The sequence below is a fragment of the Hipposideros armiger genome, unplaced genomic scaffold (assembly GCF_001890085.2).
Source record: "Hipposideros armiger isolate ML-2016 unplaced genomic scaffold, ASM189008v1 scaffold_352, whole genome shotgun sequence".
Classification (NCBI taxonomy): domain Eukaryota; kingdom Metazoa; phylum Chordata; class Mammalia; order Chiroptera; family Hipposideridae; genus Hipposideros; species Hipposideros armiger.
This window is the reverse complement of record NW_017731702.1, coordinates 1140788-1159498: the sequence shown is the minus strand read 5'-3', so window position 1 is coordinate 1159498 and position 18711 is coordinate 1140788. Positions and strand designations below refer to the sequence as shown.

At 44.5% G+C, this 18711-nt stretch overlaps 1 long non-coding RNA gene across 1 annotated transcript in view; it reads left to right on the top strand.

The window, feature by feature from the left end:
- Positions 1-7477, top strand: part of LOC109392861 (uncharacterized) — a 31924-nt gene extending 24447 nt beyond the window's left edge. The window contains exons 2-5 of the long non-coding RNA XR_002126129.1: positions 5366-5536; positions 6066-6141; positions 6722-7023; positions 7438-7477. This is a non-coding gene — a long non-coding RNA (uncharacterized LOC109392861). The remainder of the gene's footprint in view (positions 1-5365; positions 5537-6065; positions 6142-6721; positions 7024-7437) is intronic.
- Positions 7478-18711: the final 11234 nt, after the last annotated feature.

Here is an 18711-nt window from a genome sequence, read left to right as displayed (position 1 = left end):
GTTTTAGTGCTGAATAATATTCCATTATCTGGATATACCATAGCCTCTTTATTTTTTTAAAGCTCCCCAGGAAATTCCAATGAATAGCCACTGCGCTCAGTACATCTGGCCCCTTTACGACAGGAGCCTATGGCAAAGGGGAGTGGTTTCGTCCAAGCCTGTCAATCACATTTATTTTGAAGTCTCTGGCTAATGCTTGCAAGTTTCTCTCTCTGCCTATCCCAGTAACAAACTCCTGCCTGTCCGGCACCAGTTGCTGCTGCCCCGCCAACCTGACCAAGCCTCTGTGGTTGCCTGCTTTAATGAGCCACCCTAGCTACCTTTCTGCCTTAGGCAGAATGCAACTCGGTGGGCCGCATTCCTCAGCCTTCCTCCTGGAACTAGTGCCCGGCACACAGTCAGAGCACGATAGATATTAGAAGATTGAGCCTTCCAAGGATACCCCAGGTTTCACCATGGCTTTATGAGCAATTGAGGCCGGGTCATGGAGGGCTTTTTTGCAAGTCATTTGCCTGTTCGATCTCAGGTCCATTACCCCCCTTCCACTGCTCTGAACCCCAAGATAATGTGCCCCCGCAGGCGTCCATGTCAGCTGGCATCGTGTAGTGTGATCTGGGGAAGACTGGAGAGCAACAGGAGAAAAGGGACCAGGATATTCCCCACTCTTTCTTCCTGCTTTGGACAGCATCACCACAGTGGCTTCGTCCTCTTTCAGCCTCCAGCCCCTGACTAGCAGCACCCGCTGTGATTTTAGCCGCTCCAGGCAGCTCTTGCTCCTGGGCTCTGCTTTGTCCCTCCAGCCCCAGGAACTGGCTTCCCCCTGGTGCTCACCTTTGGGTTGCCTTACCATCTCCTTCATCCTTTCACCTCTTCCAACATCGTTGTAACAACTCCCCTGTACTAAATTCCTTCTCTTGAGCTCTTTTTGTAACAGACCTTGTCAGACTCATCCTGAAATGCTTTTCTGAGGATTCTGGGCTTTATGCTTATGGAGGTTGGTCGGACACCATTAGAAGTTTGTGAGGAGAAAACGGATAGACCAAATGGAAGACATGGGTGTTTTGGGAGGATTCATTTAGCAGAGCTAGAGAGAATGAAGTGGAGTTTCTATGGACCCCCTAAAAGATTTGTAGACAGCTTTTAGGAGTCTGTGAATACTCTACAACCCTGAAAAACTTTGTGTATATGTGTGTAAGTGAGTTTTTTCTAGGGATAGAGTTCATACCTTTCATTAGAGTTTCTACAGGATCCCAAAATATGTTAAGAACCACTGAGCTAGAAGTAGGAAGACCAGTTAGGAAGTTAAGTAATTCAGCGTGTCAGTCAGGGTCCCTGAAGGAAATAGAATTTACCAAGATCCAAGATGGTTCCAATGGTGACTTTAAAGAAGGGACCATTTTTAGAAGTATGGACAAGGTTAGGTGAACAAACAAGACATGGAGACACTCAGAGATTAGTCACATTGGGAAGCTGTTATCCCCTAGGAATAAAGGGAAAAGGGGAGGAAATTGAATGGGCCCAGGATAACTATACCCTGGAAGAGACGTGCTGGAGAGATCAGCCTTTTCCGAGATGGGAGATCAAAGCGGGGAGCAAGGAAGGAAGACACACTCTGGCCTCCCTCCTCCCACTCTCTGATTAACCATTGACCATCGTCAGTGCGCGCCCCCCCCCCCCCCCCCCGGTCAACCACCATGGTCTGCAGGGCCAGAGTAGGGCAGCAAATGTGGGGAAATGGATGGACTGGGCAGAACAGCCTACACAGAGAATAACCAACACACAGAGAATACATTCCCTAGAACTTCCAGAATTTGTCCAAGACAGGAATTGACAAGTCCTGTTTGGTAGCTCCAGGCATCATCAGTCGCTCTCTGATTTCTGGATTCTGCCTTTCATCAGACCCTCCTCCACTAATGTGGGCCTGCCCAGTAATGCCAGAGAAAGAGAAGAAAAATACAGGGGATTTTTGTTATTGTTGTTGATTTTGTCCTTCTATTGCCTCTAACAAGCCCTTTGACACTGGAAGTCACAAATGTCTCCAAGCCTCCCTCATCCATAATGTCCAGACAATGCATTTGATGTTCTCTGTGGTACCTTCTGGCTTGAAAGTTTTATGATTTTTCTTAAGGGGGTCTTTGGCTTCTTCCCTATGAAGGCAGTTAGTGTCCTGGCTCCCTCACAATACACGAGCAGCTCTCCCTTGCCTGCTACTGTCTGTAGTGGTTTGAAGGCTGGTCAAGAACAAGGGCAACAGAGCCCTGTCCTTCCAAGGAGCAAACTGCAGCCTTTAGCATTTTATGGACTTTGGCTCTGCTGTTGGGTGTTAGGATTTGTAGCGAAATGCTATCATATACATTTGAGTCAGTGTTGTCCAATCGAAGGAGCACTTTGAAGATACGTTTGCCATTTGCCGTTCTAGTCTGTGTTCTAGAGACAGACCTAACATAAAGAAACACACCCAGCAACGCTGCTTCCTGGGTGGGTGGAGGGAGCTGAGGAGTGTTGCTGAAGGGGGCTCACTTTTGTACACATTTCAGAGATTTAATTTTATTAGCCGATGCAAATGATCTGTTCCACACATGTAAAACAAAAGGACAAGAAAATGATCCCTGTGTCAACATCAGGATGCCTGGCTTAAAAATTCCATTCAAATAGCTCCCTAAAAATGATCAGACACTGAATACATTATTTTTCTGACTTTGACAAAACCAGTCTGCACAAAGAAGCAGCCCCATGAGGTTAGGGATAAACCAACCACGTTAAAACTTCAGCATTTTCATGTCAGTCACAGATTTTCTTAAGGGCCAAGTCACTGTTTAAGGACTAATGTGTTTGGAGAGGGGGAAAAAAATCGCACTGTGTTATTAGGCAGAATCCCCTTTATATACAGGGATTGGATCAGTTTGACCCTGATTGTGTCGCCTGCTTTATTGTCCTACTTCAAACACGGGGCCCTGGGCATCATCTTAAGGAAGGGCTGATTGAACTGTCGGCCTGACACTTGTCAGCTGTGGATAATACGGGTTTCAGTCCGTCATGGTCACACATAAATGAACCATGACAGAGATAGACTGTTGAATAGAAAAAAGCAGTTTTACTGTGGATAACCTTTCTTGAATAAATGCAACAAATAATAAAGTCTGAAAAAGAGGACATGTACCTTAGGAAAGCAGCGATGTTCAGAAGCAACTGGTTATTATCTTTTGGGGGCCTCGAAAATTGCCCCTTTATCAGAGCATGCGATTGAGAGAAAGGGGAAAAGTGCTATGATTACAATACAAATGATGGCAGTTGAGTCCATGCAGTCTTCAATATCAAAACCCAGTTACCGCTCACCAAAAGTAAAAAAGGAGGCATTGTTTGTCTACCAAATGGAATCCACAATTGTTCTTAGAAAATGGTGGCACACATCTTAATTAAAACAGCAGAAAAAGAGCTGGAAACTCTTTATTTCTCCAAAACACTTCTCTCTATCTCTATCTCTATCTCTATCTATATATCTATATTTATATCTATCTATATCTATATATATGTGTGTGTGTGTGTATATATATATATATATTTTTTTTTTCCCAGTAGAAATTGTGGAAACTCTACATTTCAATCAGGGCAGTCAAAAGAATGATTTAAATTTACAGGCCTGTAATTGGAACAAATTGGAAACAAAAGAAGAGCTCGTTTAAGCCACATGATATGGCCACTGTGTACAGTATGCTAGAAAAAAAAGGAAATCATGTTTCTTTAAAGCAAAGCTAACTCCACGGCAGGCTCCAAGCAATTTGCATAAATGTCTCTACCATGATTTTTTTTTTATTTATGGGCCCTAAGTTCCTAATTAAATACTAATTAATACTATCACCAGAATTGTCTCCCATCCCCAGCTCTTCATAGCTTTGTCACTTTGATTAATACACAGTCATTTATTAACTTATTTAACAAGCCGGGGTGCCTCATGACAAACTAGATTAAATTATCCTCATAACAGTCTCATTACTGAAAAAAGGGAGTTTTAAACTTAATAAAAATTATCCTCAATAATGTTAAAGCTTTTTCACTGTACCCTTAAAAGATAGAAATAGGTTTCTTGTTTGATTTATAATATATGGAGTTGTATAAAGCATTCATTAATAAAATTTATAAGTTCATTTAAGCTTGCACATTACAGTAGTGCTGTAGCCTTGGGTGCTTATTATTTAACTTTTGCTGTAGTTATGAAGATAATTAATGTCCTGACCAGACAGGGACTAAAATACCCACTAGAATGAGATAATTAGAGACATAAATAATGTTTAGGTTCTTGTGTGCCACTTTTTAAACTAATTGTTTTGTTTTCCACCCAAACTTGATAAAGAAGAAAATAAGAGTTTACTAGAGAACTGTGTGATGAAGGTGAGATGTTTGTTTCGGTGGATGGGCGAATGCTATGAAGCCTCTCAGTTTCTGGGCTGGAGAAGGGAGTGCCAGGGGTCTCAGCTCTTTCTGGAGAAATGTTGGGCCCTTGTCACTCTCTGGCTCCCTCTAGTGGCCAGGTCCTGGAGGCAAGCACACCTTGTGTCAAGGCCTGCTTATTAGCCCACTCAGGAAGCCCAAGTGGGTGAGTCAGAAATTAAAACTGGAGGAAGTCTCTTCATTACGTGCTGGGGTAAGCGTCTGGTCTTAGTCAGGCTCCGAGGAGAAGGAGAGCCCCAGAGGGAACTGAACGAGCCTATGGCAGCAAATCTTTCATGCTGATGAGGCAGAAATATAGGAAGTTGTGGCTCAGGCCCTGCTGGTATCAAAACAAATACGTATAAATACTTTGAAATGTACCTGGAGCGCACACCGTTGGTGGGACGGTGTGTTATAGTAGGTACTCACCATGTTCTGAGGGCATAGTCTCCTCTCGTTTTCAGTTTCTTGCTAAAATAGCACCCTCGTTATGGTCCCTAGGTAATTCTGGGAGAGGACAGTACAAATGTTTCTAATGATGGGCAACTGTTTGCTAGTTAAGTCTCCTTTTGGTCTTTGGTGTCCTGCGTCTTTGGGAGGGGCTGCTGGAAAGGGGCGGTAAGGCCCTTGTCACAAATAGGGAGCCGACACCCTGTATGGACAACACTTTACAATTTACAGAGCCCTTTGGCATCTATCATCCTTAGTCCCCCCATCCTGTGAGCCCAGAGGGGCATTGGTACCTTGGTTGCTGAGGAACCACCTGGGGCTTGGGATTTACACGCTGGACAGTTGGTTACTTCTTTCCTGGGAAGGGCACCTGGCTCCTTTTCTATTGATTTCCTGTGTCCTTCCTGCATGTCTGCATCTTGCCTCCATTTCTTCTCTCTCACGCCCTCCTTCTCTCTCTCACCTTTGTCTTTTATCCTTGATTCAGAGCAGCGATAACAATAACTCTACTTGTTCACGTACGAAAATAGCTCACTTGACAGAGCTGCATGGAGACTGGTGCCACGGATAGTCTGTGAGCAGAAGAAGGGCTCGGGGAATTTTCTTGGGGTTTAGAGTGCTTCATGGTCATCTCCAATTCACATTTCACCCCGGGCTGGTAAGTAGATGGCAAACGTTTTTATTTTTTATAACACTTGTGTAGCATTGATTAAGATTTCCATCTTTGCAAGTCTATTAGTAGATGGTAGCTTTGGCCAAAAATAGATTAACATTAAGCCAAATCTCAGCTCACTGATATACTTGGTTTCTTCCTGGCAACTTCAAGTTCAGTGTATTAAGTCCCTGACTTGCCCAGGGTTCGTTTTGGGCAAGTAGGCCAACTGAGATTAAGTGGGGCCTCTAGGAACCCCGTGAGATGCCATAGATTAAAATAAAAGCACAGTAAGGTAAGAAGGAGACCAAGGTCAGTGCAGGAAGGTGAAAGCCCAGGGGGCCTTATTTCTGCCAAGGTCCTTCCGTGTGAGTCCCCACTGGCTTCATTATGATGACATGAGGAATGGGAAGGTGAAGAGAGAGATGGAGAGGGGCCGAGGATTATGGATGTGTGGTTCAGAAGAGTAGAGGAGAAGTAACTTACTTTTTAACGGTTCTCAAACTTTAATGGACAAAACAATGTTTAAATGCAGATTCCCTGGCTCCGGTGTCAGAATTTCTGATTCACTCTGTCGGAGAAGGCCCAGGAATCAGCATTTTAATAAACCTGTAAGTGACCCTGATGCAGGAGGTCAGCCATGGACCACTGGTTATGAAATACCGGGCTAGGAAGGGGAGGAAGAGAAGATGAAAGACCTGATAGGAGGCATGGGAATTTTGCCCGAATCACCTTTTCCCCCTGAGAAAGCGCTAAAGCTGCCTTGTGTCCTTCCATAGATCCTGCTGACCTGGGGTCTTATCTCCAGGGGCGAGGGAGAAGCAGAGAGTGCAACAATTCCCTCATGGCCAAGAGGAAAGTTTGGCCGCAAGGCTGCTGTGCTGCTCCTTTAAGATTTGTCACTCTCCTGCCTGCCTCTCCCCTCTGATAGCTGAGGAGTCCTTCCATAACGGGGAGTCCGAAGGAAATAGAAGTGTGGCTGTGCCCTGAGCCTGGCTGCTCCCAGCATTTGGGTAAAGAGGACATTGTCTGGAGGGGCCCTATTTCCTGCCTCCATAGCAACCCCCTAGAACAGTCAAGGTGTGAAGTGGCTTTAATGAAGCTGCCTCGGCACACCAGCACACGCGGCCTACTTCTAGCTGGGGTCCTCTGTGGAGTGCCTGGTTTCTGAAGGTGAGGTCTATTGTTTAGGTCACTGAGCAGACAGATGCTGTGATCCTCGCATGGCTTCAGAACTAAGTATGCGCCCAGTTAGGACCTCCTGACCCAATGAGGATTTCGCTATGTGCTCTTCATGCCTTCACAGCCGTGCAGCTCGAGTGATGAAGACGCCACATCTGTACATAGTTCAGGGTCAAAAACACTCATGCGTCACCGGCAAGTGCCTGGCACTGTGCTGGGTGTTGGCAACACAAAGATGAAGGAAACTTTCTTGCCAGTTCACTTGACTTTACCCCTTGAGACGATCAGTGACATTGCCCAGAGGAGAAAGGGTAAGTCCAGAAAGGTTGCCTGGGACTCAGCTGGTCTCCCAGCATCATGCAGTCACCCGGCAGAGAACAGGGCACTCGAGGCTAGGTGGGTTCAGGGTTGGGGGATGGGTTCAGGGTTGGTGTTGCAGGGTGGATGTGACAGAGGGAAGAGAGTGACAGGGCTTAGGCCTGTGGTCCCCAAACTGGGGTGTGCAACCCTCCAGGGTGCCTGCAAGATGATCCCCTGGGGGTGTGCAGAGCATACTGAAGCTCTTACTATATTGGCCTTTTTAAATCTTGTCATATATGCCTTTCTATTTTTGTGGTATATATTTTTTTTTAAAGATTTTTTTATTGGGGAAATGGGGGGATGGGAACAGTGCTGGGGAATTGCGGGAAGGGGAACAGACAAGTTGCTGTTGTTTTGTTTTTCAGTCTAGTTGTGGAGGACGTTGCTTTACTGGCCCAAGTTGGCACCATCATTGTGCTCTTCCTGGGCGAAGCACATCAGTCGCCGGCTTCTGGATGGCCGCTCACCGCGGCTGCTGGCCGCTCACGCTGGCTGCTGGCTACACACGGTAGCCCATGGCAACCCACTGCCACAGGGGCTGCAGCCTACGCCGTCGCCAGTGACTCATGGCAGCCCAGCTCCAGGTTGAGCTGTTGTTCAGCATCTTAGCTGTGGAGGGCAGTGTCACTGGCCCTCATATGTGGGATCCGAACCGGGGCCCTCTGGCATCCCAAGCGAGTTCTTAACCATCGCGCCACTCGGCCGGCCCCATGTTTTAAATGAAGAAATTTATCAGTCCAGTAGTAAAATTTATGCAATTTATCAATGAATGAATAGATAAACAAATAAATAAATGTCAGAGATATGTGCTCAATTCTTCTTCGCTGTTGGATGTGCATTATGAAATTATGACCATTGGTTTAGAGCATTGTTAAAAGAGTGGTTGATGTTCTGGGCCCTAAAGTCTAGATTAGAAGAGGATGGAAACAAAAACTCGAGAGAGCTGAGAGAATGGAGGGCGGAAAGGCTCAAGGCAATTGAAAGTCAGGTTTAGTGGATTTAAGGGAACAAGGTCTCAGGAGAGGAGGCTGTGACCAGAGAGCAGGATGAAGATTGAGAATGCCTCAATGCTAGTTGATTCAAAATCAGACTGTGACCAGGGGAGGGAGGGAATGATGGGGAGTGGGGACCAGTCGTCGTTGTCCACACAAATATTAAAGTGCCTGAGTTGATGGCAAACCCTAGGACAGAAAAGAAAATGGTAAGCTAGCAAGATGCCAGTGGGAGGTCCGCAGGTGGCGGTGGGTACCCAGGGGGCATAGGAAGAGAAGGAGGAATTTACATGAAGGTAGAAGAGTAACAGTGTCTTTGAAGGGTAAGGAGGATGCAGATTCTCCCTCTCCAGGCTCTGTGAGTCTGAGAGGAGTGGAGTGGGAGGGGAGGATGGTGTCCACAGGAAGCAGAAAGAGAAGGGAAGGCTCCCTGCGCACAGGCTACAGTTGAAGGGGGATTGCTCACCATGGAAGGGAGGCTCCAAAGGGCACTGAAAAGGCTGTGGAATGAGGGATGCAGTGGGAGTAGGTGTCAGAGGAGGAGATGAGAGCAGGCTGGAGGTGAGTCTGTGGGAGAAGGAGCACTGCCTGTGCTCAAGACTCTCCCTTCCCAAAGGGGGGGTGCTGTTTTTAACGCTGCTTGGTGGGTTGTGGAAAGCCTTTGTAAGCATAGCTGGCATTTTGTTTTAAAGGAATGTCTTTTTATTCAAAAACACAAAATATTTTATCTGTGGGCATGCACAGTGACAGCGATAAACCATCATGTGTTTTGTCAAACTGAAACCCATAACCTTTTCTTTAGTCTTTTTTTCCCCAAGTGATTTCTGTGAGGTTATTGGTGAGAAACACAGCTTTGAGCTTCCTGTAACAGTTCATTAATAGTGGTAATGCACTATTTTAGGAATTAGAACATGCGACTTCTGCCCACTCTGCCCATGCCAGGGGCCCTCCCCATCTTTAGGATTTTTGCGATAACTTCTGCTCTGTTTCCCCCAGCAGAGCAGCAGCAGCAGCAGCAGCAGCAATAAAGAAGCCCCTTACTACCTTAGCAGTGCCAATGATGCCTTTTTCCACCCTAGCCACAAAATCTCCACGTGTAGCATCATAAGCAACTGCTGAATGGCTTTGCCTGATGTCCTCAGCTGTCAAGGATCCTTCTAACTGTCCTTCTTGGCAAGGTTATTGCAGGCAGTTTGAATATTTTCAAAAATAATTTCTATGTCAGTTTTTTTAATCTTTATTAGTTGGATTTGGTGGGTCCAAAGCTGGGATACACTGAAACCCATCCCAACCACCTCCTAGAACAGTGGTTCTCAACCTTCCTAATGCCGCAACCCCTTAATACAGTTCCTCATGTCGTGGTGACCCCCAACCATAAAATTATTTTCGTTGCTACTCTGTAACTGTAATTTTGCTTCTGTTATGAATTATAATGTAAATATATTTTTGTTTTCCGATGGTCTTAGGCGACCCCTGTGAAAGGGTCATTTGACCCCCTAAAGGGTCGCGACCCACAGGTTGAGAACTGCTGTAGAAGGATGCCTTCTCCAAATTGGAGCACCATTAAATGCATCTGGAATTCCTTTTCATTCTCTCTATCTCACTTGTTCCACCAGCCTTCAGCATGGCTATTGCATCTGAACATTATACCGTATATTCATTCAATTCTTCCTCTTCATCCTCACTAGTAGCAGCCTTTCAAAAATATGGTTTTTTTTTCAATTTGTGACTGTCATGCTCCCAGCAGATGAATGCAGGATTTGGTGAGGCCAAAAAGGAACAACAACAAAAGAAGCCACAGATAGGGGATTCATACCATTATATTATATTCTCCATGATGGCTGGTAGAGACACGAGAAGCAAACATCTGTCAATAACCCAACAAGGGGGTCTTCCTGCACCACAGTCTTGGGGGCGGCTGGGCGAGACACAGGAAATAGAATCTACAAGATCCATCCATGACACCCGCACTTGCTAACACAGTTATATACAAAACAGTAGTGGCTAATGGCCAACTGGTTACAGCTGAGGGCCAATTAGTCACATGAGTGCTTGCATATGCGGGTTACATAACGGAGCCAGCACCTTTCCAGGTGAGGCCGAGAGCCTGAAAACTGCTCTCCTGGGCCTTTCCCTACAGTGACGCATCACCTTTCCCTTTCAACAGCATGGAATTATCTTTGGTCTCAATGACTTCTACTTTTCTGAGGCTGAACATCTTCAAGATTTAGGGTTAACCCCTCCTCTCCAAACACTGTCAAAAGCATTTAAAAATGAGACAGTTCCAGGGTTTAGCTTTGCTTTATTGTATCAAATTTATTCATAATACATTATGCAGGTGTTTTGATGAGAATCCAGAAACATCTTGAGACACCATATTTCTCTGAAATGTGAGAATTTAAGACCGTTGCCATTCCAGGACATGTCTTGTGTATAGAGCTTTCTATTGTATTCATTTGCATTATTTCCTTCACTTCTCAGAACTGTCAATTAGCAACAGTTTGATCTTGCAGATGAGATGACAGAACCCAGAGAAAACGCACCTAAAGTCACACACTTGGAAGACTAGACCCACCGTTCTGTGTACTAGATCATTCTCGTTTCAGAATTAAGGACAGATCAGACAATACGCTCATCCTGATTGGGTGCATGACAGGTTAGAGCTGGAAGGGACCTTCTCTGTATCTAATTCAACTCCCATTTTCCTAGACATTCAGCCAATGTATCTAAGTAGAAAAAATGCAAATTATTTTACTGTATACCTATAAATATTATCCCTGGAAAGAAAAGGAACATTTGGTAAATGCACAAAAAATATGGAAAAAATTTGCATGTTATCCTTGTGTGGGGGCCATGTTAATCTTCTCTGTATTGTTCCAATTTTAGTATACATGCTGGCAAGCAATCTCCAGAATATTTTAAAATGAATATACTGCAGTAGAAAATACCAAAGTGTATCACATATAATAAAGTTAAGCATTGTTTTGTGAGACTTTTGTGTTAGTTGCATATATATGTGTAGGCATTGTGGGTCCTGGTATAAAATTTATTTCTTTCATGCTGTGGATTGTGCTAATGAATGCTGAAAAGCCACTGGTATAGTGGAGAGCATTGCAAAGTGGGTTCAATTACTTGATTCCAGTCATTGCTCTGCCAACAATCGCCTGGTGAGCTTGGCCAAGGAACTCAACCCCTCAGGGCTTTCATTTCCTTATCTTTAAAATGAGCAGGTCAAATTCGGTGTTTTGAGATCGCTTCCTCTAAGATTGTATCAATCTGGCAATTCTTTCACAGCATGGATGAAACACAAAAGCCTTCCAAAGGAGGAAGATGGGTGGAGAGAGGTGGCAGGAGCAGAAAAGCAAACAGGAGCCAGGTGCAATCACATGACTTTACCCCATAGCAGAGGTGAGGGCTGCCAAACACACACACCTGGTGCTAATTCTTACTGCTCATCATCATACTGATAGCACCCCAAGATGCTGCTGCCACGCGGGTGTGAATGATGACCATAGTTAAGTCCAAGTTGGAGCTTGTGGACGTCAGTGGAGGTGAGCACTGCCAAACATACACACCTGGCACCGCACTTGGCATTGCTAGGTGCTCAGAAACAGTTCTTGAAGACAAGCATGATAAATACTCTAAGGGGGAAGCAAAGGAAAGACAACTTAAACAGAACAGGCTGAAACTTAGGAACCATATTCCCTCTACAGTATATGTGGCCCTGAAGTAATAAAGACCTTCCTTAGATAAAAAAAGGAAGGAGAGCAATTTCAGGATATATGCAGCATGAAATAATATAACTCCTTTTCTGGTATAGACTAGCACTTAGTTTTCAGTAAAGAATAGGTACCTGTTATCACTTTCCACTCATTTGATGGATAAGATACAAAGTTAATTTCATGGTGGAGGAACACCCAAGAGGTTGCTTGCTTTCTGTTAATATAGAAGACATCTTTGACACTAGCGCATAGGATGTGTATACACACACACACACACACACACACACACACACACGAGTTGATAAATGCATTAAATGCATAAATTATTTATTGGTCCTGGGGCAGCATACAATATGACAAGAAATGAGATGTATATGTGATATGATGCATGTGTAGAAATTGAGGGAGTTTTTTTCCCTCCCCCAGGTAGAAACATAATGCCAGAAAACATTCTGCCTTGGAAGAACAGAAGTACAAAGGTGTTCCAACAATCGAAGGTTGTAGTTTTGCACAATTGCTTATTATTTGTTGCATTTGGAAATAGGGCATGGAGAAGACAATTGCCTCTCCCAGCCTGGATCTCTTTAGCATGCTTCAATTCAGCGTCACCTGCTAGGTAAGATTTAACAAAATGTGTCTGTTGGCCTGCAAAAAACCTGGTGACAAGAGCTCAGTGCGCCAGGAAGCAGATCAAAAGTGGGCTTGGTTGTTGTTGAACACTGTGTGCTTTTAAAGAAATAAATGAATAAGCCATTTTAGTACTTGTGGAGGGCGCTGAACTGACAGCTCTGAGGCCCATGGCCTGTATGCTGCTCAGAATCATCATGGATATAAGCATGGAAACGACCCCACCACAGATGACTGAGGAGAAAACGCAGTCACTCCAGCTAGACTGAGGAGAAAACGCAGCCTAGTGGTTGCGTGCCAACGTGACCATGGCCATGTGGGAGAAACTGCTAGACGGGGTGGGGAGGAAAGACACTTGCTAGGCTCTCCTTTTGTGTAGGTGATGGGAGAGGTTTAAGAGATGAATACCTTTCTGGTCATGACCTACCACCCCTTGAACTAAACCCATGAGCCGACTGTGGGATGTTGATATAGCAACTTCTTCAGTTACTCTGTTTACTTCCAAATGACAAAAGCAGAACAAAACAAAATTCAAAACCAAAACAAAAATAACTCCAAACAAAGTCCCAACAACAGGAAAAAAAAAATCTTCAGCCCATACTAACCAAGGGGCCGTTATTTTTGGCTGTGGGCTGGGTGAGATGCTCTTTGGCCGGCTGACACTGTGCACAGCCGTCTGACTGGAATTTTTGTGAGCCGGGAAAGGGATGGTTATATTTGGCCTCTGGAAGGGAAGTTGCTGAGATAGAGAGGCAGCTTTGGGTCATAGGGTTTGAGCCCATGCCAACAGAACGGGAAGCAACTCACCCCTTTCCAGCTGAGGAAGCGGGTGGGACAACCCAGCTGAACCCTTTGGCAGGGTCGTAGGGGAGGGCTGCAGGGGAACACTTCACACCACTGCCAAGAAGTTTGTTCCATTCCAGTGAGACTCTCTGCCTCTGGCTGAGCTCGTCAGGAGGGCCAGCATGGGCTTGGCTACAGTGTCTGTAAAGCAGGATTCATTTCAATCTGTTTTCTTTCATTTAGCCCATGGCACTCAGTCTAGGCTATCTCCATGTATTGTATTCCTGGAAGCTTCTAGGCTTTGTGTACTAGTTATTACCCACATGCCCTGTGTTCACTACTAGCTCTTGAGTGCTTTGGCTTACCTTTATCACCCACATAGCTTCCACATGCAAGGACGCTTTAAAAATCAAACATGTGCTAGGTTGCCCTCCCCCTTTAAGCTCTGGGTGATGTATATATATATATAAATTATTAAATCTTCGGTTGTGTTATAAAAAGAATGACACTGGAGTCATGATAGAAAAACAAGGTTATTGTTTACGAATATACCACTAAAATATGCATCTTGTAAGGCTCATTGATTTAGTTCCAATTCAAAAAACCACATAGACATACAAAATGGTTCATTAGATATTCATTATACCTCCTTAGCTGCTTTTATTAGAAGTGCCCACGGTACCAATGGCAAGGTTGACGTTTTCAGGGGTTGAGTCAATGCTTGAAACTCATCAATTTCTTATAGGCAGTTTTGGTTTAAAGTATTTTGATGATTTTATAGAAATGTTTTACCCCATTAAAAAGCTATAACTTAAACTCTGGAGCAGGGCAGGCACACATTAGATGATAAATGGCTTTGTGCAAGAGATTTCAGATTTGTCAAATCTGCATTAAAGGACTATATTTGAAATTGGTTAGAAGGTTGGGTGAATTCTCCAGGTGAAAATGACATTCGTTTTATGGATCTCTCCAAAACAATTCCCTCAGAGTTTTCATTTGAATAAATCACATCCAAGTTCAGCACTCCAGAAATAGCTAGCATGGCAGGGTTGCCTTAGCTGCTTTTCTGTTTCCTCTTTTCAGGGAAAAGGGCTCGATTTCCTCATCTATAAAGGAGTGAGACTAGATAACCTGGAGGTGGAAATTTTTATACCTTCTCACTCATTCATTTGTTCATTCATTCCACACTTATTTATTGAGTAGGGTCTGAGCACGTTCTGGCACTAAAGAAACAGCAACATATGAAACCTAAACCTTGTTCTCATAGAGATGACACCCTAGAAGGAGATAAACAATAAACAAATCAGATAATCTCATGAATTGTTAAGTGCCCTGAAGGCAGTAAAGGATGGTGAGTTGTTGGGCAGGTGGCCCTAAGCCTTTTTGAAAAAGGGTCATTAGCCACCTGAGCAAACATCTGGAAGAGGAGCATTTCAGGAAGAGGGACCAGCCATGGTCATGGAGTGGCAATGCAATAGCATGCACGAGGAAGAGAAAAGCCTAAGTGTTTTCCTCATGTGTCTTCTTCCCCCACCCCAAGAGCTGTGAATACTCTGCTGCATGAAAAATGAATGAGGGAGGCCAAGGGCATAGTGTGAAGTGTGCAGAGGGATAGAAACAAGACAGTCAGTTGGGAACATGGGTCGGAGTCATGTTAAGGCAGAATAGACTACCTGCAGTGATGAAGAAGCCCGCATCTCAGTGGCTTAACCAAGCATGTGCTTCTTCCCTGTCCGTGTCACAGTTTGGTGCAGGTCTGACTCCTCTCTGAGCGGGGAAGCATATTCTTGGCACCATATGTCTCTACTTTCTCAGAGTCTTTTATTTCCAGTCTCAAAAATCCAGAGGGGAGGAGGAGTGGAATGCTGGATTGGATGTTTTAGCGGCCAGGGCTGTACTGGCCACTTGACTAGAATCCAGGTTCATGACTCTAGTCTAACTGGAAAGGAGGCTGGAAAACATGGTCTTTCTTTGTGCTGAGGAACAAGTAGCTGAATCGGTGAGTATCAAGCCAGTCTTGGACAGATGAGAGGAAGGAGAAAAAGAGGGGGTCCTCCTACCCTCCCTGTATCCTTGAAGACCTGCATGATGTATGTTCCAACTTGGCCAGGAGTGCTGGGAAAGGGGCTGGGATGGAGAGAGAATGTCCTCACAGTGATGACTTCTCACCATCTCACCACACAATGCACAGAGAAGAAAGGGGGAGAAAGTAATAATTCCAGCCCTTGAAGGGAGCTCACCTGGATAAACCACTTTAGGCTCAAACGAAGTCATTTTACTGCTTGTTAAGAGTCCGGAGGAGAAACCAGGTTTGATGCTAGAGACCTCTGCCTCCTATTGCCCAGCCTTCAAGGCTTCCTTCCATATGACTTTACCCGATGTTAATCCAGCGCTACTGCTCGTGCCTCAGACCCTCCACTTTAGGTAGATCTGACTTCTTGAGAATTCCCATCCAACAGAGAATAGACTTCATCCCCTGTGTTCTCACCATTCTTCTCCTGCAATGCCCGGACTCTCTTCTCTACCAAGCCCTTCCAGTCCTCCTTATCTTTCTGGAACCATCCTGCCTTCTCATACCTCAATAGAATGCAGTCACGAAGAGGCTGTATATCTTTTCCGTTCACCCTTCAAATCTGCTCAGTTGGGTCCCTATTTCCCACCCTTCAGAGACATCTCACACAGATCCCATCGCTTTCTGGATCACTTCCAACTAGTAGAAAGACCTCAATTTTGAAAATGAGATTTATTTTCAAGTATTAAAAGTCCAGTCCAACCTAATGTAAAACTTTAATCTTACCTCCAAATCAAGTTACTTACATAAGCTTAAGCTCAGGGATGTGCAGTTGCGAAGGAGGGGTTTGTAATTGTTTCCTCTCTCTACCTCATCTCCCTTTGACTCGTCTAGGGTTCAGGTTAGTATTAGTGAGATTAGAGGAAAAGGGGCAAAAATATATCTCACATGAAGGTTCCCTGTTGATTAATGTTGAGAGGCCACACAATGCTCTCCTTTCTGGCAGGGACCATCATCTGTTTTCTCATGGGGCACATTTTGAAGAACCTCCTCTCACCCATCACATAAAACTCACACCCCATCCCCCTTACTCTGTTCCAGCCACTCTGGTCTTCCTTCTGTTTCTCAATAATGACATGTTTCTTCTGGCCTCAGAGCCTTTGCAGCTTCAGTCCCTTTGCCTGGAACCCACCCTCCCTAGCCTCTCGCTTAGGTAACTTCTACTCATTTAAATCTCAACTCAAGCATTCATTCTTTAGAGAGACCTGACCTGAATTCTCAGCTCAAGACAGGCCCCAAGCATGTAATCTCACAGCCCCTGTAATGAAGACATTAATTGTGTAAATAGCTGTTTAACATGTCTTCCCCACTTGAATGTGGATTCCAATAGGGCTCGATAAATAGATATGTGTAGAAAGACAGAATAAATGGATCTTCCCAATAAGCTTATGAGCACTCAGATGTGACAAACAGATAGTAGGTATGCAACAAATATTTGTGTAACGAACATGAAATTGAAGGCCAGAGCCGTGCCTATTAATATCTCGATTTACTCTATGACTTAGCACACAGTAGGATCAGTGAATGTCTGTTACCTCAGTGTTTTTAGCAACCTCTTCAGCATTAACCCAACTAGTGAAGAATTAACTGGAATGCCATTCTGACCTGTGCTGTATGGATATTCCTCAATGTTGGCAGAAGAGTTGCTCCGTTATTGCAGAGCCAGGCCTCTAATCAGCTGACTTCATATTCTATAGTCTGGGAGGAGCAGGACTGTAGGAAGGAAACATGGATAATGTGACCATAGATCCAAAGAATGACAATTTCTAATAATTTGTCCTCCTGTTCCCTTTAGTACACTTGCACTTCTATCAGCCCAACCAAGCCAATTCTTGGTTTCCCTAACAGAGTCACCATATGCGCCTTCAACCAACTTGCATGAAGACATGTTTTATTAGTCACAATTAGTTGCAGGTGCAAAGACTGAGGCCCCAACTAACTCTATCTGGAATCACCTCCTCACATATGAAATTAAACACTTGCACACTCAGAATTAGGTTCAAGTGGCTAATTGTACCCGGAAGTAGGTAATTGCAGGTGTAATTAGCTGCAAGTGCACTTTTTCACCGGAGACTAATTGCTCCCAAAGTAAGAAGATAGGGATTGGAAATTCAGCACTGAGTGGATGTGTGGTTATTACAACCACCTGTGATTTTAATAGTCCTCCCCCTCGCGACTTGGAGTGTGGTGGCCTCCCTTTGGTCTTTATGAACAGTTAGGTTGCTTAACTCCTTCTGTATATTTGTTCTGTAGCATTCTCTTCTCCAGTTGGGCTTTCTTTCCTTGCCAAGACCCTCTTTCTTCAGGAGTTCTAGAATCCCTGACATTTTAAAAGATATATATTCTTCCACTATTCATCTATACCTAAACCCCTCAGAATATGAGAAATGGTCAAAAACTTGGACAGCTTAGTGGGTGGTAACTTCCAATTAGGTCTTGAACACAGTTCCTTGACAATTGTCATATGAAGGTGATGGATGAAAAGCTCTTCTCTCCACCCCAGGTGAGGAGGAGATGGACCACTCCATCAAACTACCCAGAAACCTGTCTTCACTGGCAGGTTCACCTGGCATATCTTTTCCTAATAGCTTTTCTCCTTTATCAGCATAGAAGTCAGAAAATCAGGAAAACAGAAACCACTATAGTTGTTTTTTTTTAATGTTATGAAATCAAAGCACAATTGGAAGCAATTCAATGAATTTTAATTTAAATTCAATGTAGTAAAACTAACCAAGGAAATCCAACTAGTAATACCACTACAGAAAGTCTTTTGATCATATAAACGTTATTTAGATAAGGAGTTGATCACCATAGTTATTTTAACAGAGAGGATTTAATAAAGGGAATTAATTAATCTGGTATTAGCAGACTGAAAGGGTAAGGAAGGAACCCTGAGGTATCTCAGAGGTATTAACTGCAGGAAGCAGCTACCACCCCAAGGGCTGGGAAAACAGAGGCAAGAGGTTGGGGTTATTAGCCCCTAGAAGCTTGGAAGAGGGACCACATGGAACTGGGACCCAGAACTCTGAGGAGGGGGACATGTCCAGCTGGTTCTGGTGCCTCTGGACCTTAAAGGGGAGACCCTGCAGAATGGGACACAGAGTTTGAGTAGGGCTGGTGCCCAGCTGGTACTGCTAGTGTGGGCAGCCTGCTCAACACTAGCACCCTTCATGAGGAGGAAAACATGCCTACAGGATATGCAACGGAGCCTGGAGCCTGTGGGCTTCGGTGGGATCAGACCAGGGTGGAGCTTGCTTGATGGAAGCAGGGGAAGTGGCAGCTGAAGAAAAGTTCTGAAGAAGGCATGAAAAAAGTGAATTAGAGCTTGTACAGGGTGTATGTTTTCAAGTGTGTCTTTTGTTTATGCCCAGCATTTTCCTTTGGGTGGCTTTATTCATTTTATCATGAAGAAAATGTGTGTGTGTGTGTGTGTGTGTGTGTGTG